This window comes from Eurytemora carolleeae, unplaced genomic scaffold, assembly GCF_000591075.1.
Source record: "Eurytemora carolleeae unplaced genomic scaffold, Eaff_2.0 scaffold22, whole genome shotgun sequence".
Lineage (NCBI taxonomy): Eukaryota > Metazoa > Arthropoda > Copepoda > Calanoida > Temoridae > Eurytemora > Eurytemora carolleeae.
In genome coordinates, this window is record NW_019396028.1 from 516,577 (window position 1) to 519,087 (window position 2,511).

The 2,511-nt window shown below is 29.9% G+C and overlaps 1 protein-coding gene and 1 long non-coding RNA gene across 2 annotated transcripts in view; both read left to right on the top strand.

Moving 5' to 3' along the window:
* LOC111694849 (uncharacterized) overlaps window positions 1–1,237 on the top strand; it is a 1,863-nt gene extending 626 nt beyond the window's left edge. The window contains exons 2-3 of the long non-coding RNA XR_002763726.1: window positions 86–180; window positions 866–1,237. This is a non-coding gene — a long non-coding RNA (uncharacterized LOC111694849). The remainder of the gene's footprint in view (window positions 1–85; window positions 181–865) is intronic.
* Window positions 1,238–2,351: 1,114 nt separating this feature from the next.
* LOC111694855 (adenosine monophosphate-protein transferase FICD homolog) overlaps window positions 2,352–2,511 on the top strand; it is a 14,403-nt gene continuing 14,243 nt past the window's right edge. The window contains exon 1 of the mRNA XM_023463895.1: window positions 2,352–2,494. The gene's annotated coding sequence lies outside the window, so the exon portion shown is untranslated. The remainder of the gene's footprint in view (window positions 2,495–2,511) is intronic.

Consider the following 2,511-nt stretch of genomic DNA (forward strand, 5'->3'; position numbering starts at 1 on the left):
ATGTATAATCATATGGTAGGGCAAACCGCGTCAGTTATATCTCCCTTCTATTCTCACTCCCTGGTTTTACCGTGTTTTATTGTAGGTGAGGGTGTACCAGTTGAACCTAGAATACGAGGGGGTTCTAATGTGTGAAAATAAACTATGTAAATGGCCGTTCAACAGATTTAGAAGTGATAGGTAACTAGTCCAGTGCTTAGGATCCATTAAATTTTGATGCGGATCCGGATCCAGGTCATGAACATTTCTGTAAAATTTACTGAATTTTTTTAACAGCAGAATTGTAAAATTATTTTTCCTCTTTTTACGCTTATTTTCATGCTCAAACATGATGAACCGTTGAGAGATCAGGAAATTTTTATAATCTCTGTTTTTTTTCGACGGTTTAGATTTGAGTTTTGAGAGTAGTAATTTGTTTTTGCAGTTTTTGGTCGATATTTTGCCCCTTTGGATCCGGATCAAATGGAAGATTACTAGATGCAATTTTTTTCTTTTTCTAACCGCAGTGTACACGTACAGTGTAGGTTCTTTACAGGTTATAGTTGTTAAAGCTGTTCTTGATAAATAATAGATAAGTCATTTAATTTTATTAATTTATTGAACATAAACCATTTTTTATTTCTTGCGCAAAAATTATATATTCCAAAAAATAAAAACTTTTTTGTCCTTATTTTTTTTACCTATTTTGCCAATTTCTTTTCATAAAAAAATATTTAATTTTCTAGTTTGAAAATCAGTCTTTGAACATGTGGTCCGTACAATTGCGTAAATCACGTTTTAGCATTAAAGGCAACAAGGTTGAAAAATTAATAAAAACCGATAGGTTATTTGATTAATGAAATTGTGTTAAAATCTTTCTTTTTAGTTTCCTAGTCGAAGACATACGTAAGGTGAACGTACACAGGAAGAATAAGAAAAAAGAAATAAAATGAAGAAACGAGGAACGAAGTTTTATAAAGAAAAAGAAGAACCGAAGAACTACTTGAAAACATGGATAGAGCCAACTCAGAAATATAACATTTATTATTTAATCTGACAAAAGTACAAATTATATATTTCTAATTGACTTTTTATTATTATTATTTTGACTTTTATCCAATTATTGTTTTTCTTGATAACTTTTTAAATTATAACGTTTGTTGTCTTTTATTGTAATTATGTTAATATTCTGATGGAACCCTAATTTTACGAAAATATTATGAATTATTAATCATTTATTTTGAAGTTTTTTTCAGAATGACGTAAAGATGTATAGATGTCTGCCTCATATGCCAGAGCGCAAGCGCTCTGTGTCAATCAATCAATCAACTGGAACCAATGNACTATAATCTGATATTTCCACAATAATCTGATATTTCAACAATAAACTGATATTTCAACAATAATCTGATATTTCTACAATAATCTGATATTTCCACAATAATCTGATTTTTCCACAATTATCTGATATTTCCACAATAATCTGATATTTCAACAATAATCTGATATTTCCACTATAATCTGATATTTCCACAATAATCTGATATTTCAACAATAAACTGATATTTCAACAATAATCTGATATTTCTACAATAATCTGATATTTCCACAATAATCTGATTTTTCCACAATTATCTGATATTTCCACAATAATCTGTTATTTCCTATTTCAAAATTAGCAAGCTTAACAGTTTTGCTTTATTACATAAGGCCAAAATTTTACAATGACCCAAGGTATTCACAAAAACCATGTTTTAAACGATCAGTAAATCATTTTATGTTTCAAAAAAACTGCTATGGTTTAAATTCAATAAAAGCAAACATATCGAGAATACAATTTGTCATGTGATAAATAACTGACATCTTTGGGGAGCACTTTTAACGGCAAACAAAAAACCTAAGCGTGTCAGAACGATGCCAGTGAGTATCATCAATAAAGTGCTTAATGGGCAGGAAGCATTCCATGGACGCTGGAAAAGTCATGAATCCTAAGAAAACAGAAAAACACTAGAAAGAAAATTTTTTATTTTTTATTCATTAAAACCGTCCATTGAGAAGTTTCATCGCAAAATTTTTAATTAAGTTTTAAGAAGAAATTTTTTATTTTTAGAAATGATTTTATTTTTATTATTTTTAATTATTGTGTCCTAGACTTTTTTTTCGATCAGTCATTGTTGTAAAATAGGCCTTTTCATTTTTGCATGTAGGGTCACTTGAAATTACGCTGACAGTCCCTTTAAACTTTATTTATCCATCAGTTATCAGAAAGACATTTTTTGATAATCTTTTCTTAGCTTGAGCACAAGAATGTTTATTTTCGATGCTTTGTTTTGCTGCCAAATTTGGATCTGGATCTGGATTCAAAGAACTGTTCTAGAGCTCTGCTAACAATTCTTTTTTAATTTTGATATTGATACTATTTTTAGAAATGAACGGAGCGATGTTTTTTCTAGTCTTCCTCGCAGGGGTGTTCATTGCCATGTTCCTGGGGGGACTTTTCGGAGAGTATTTTAAGGTGACCCCCCACCCCCC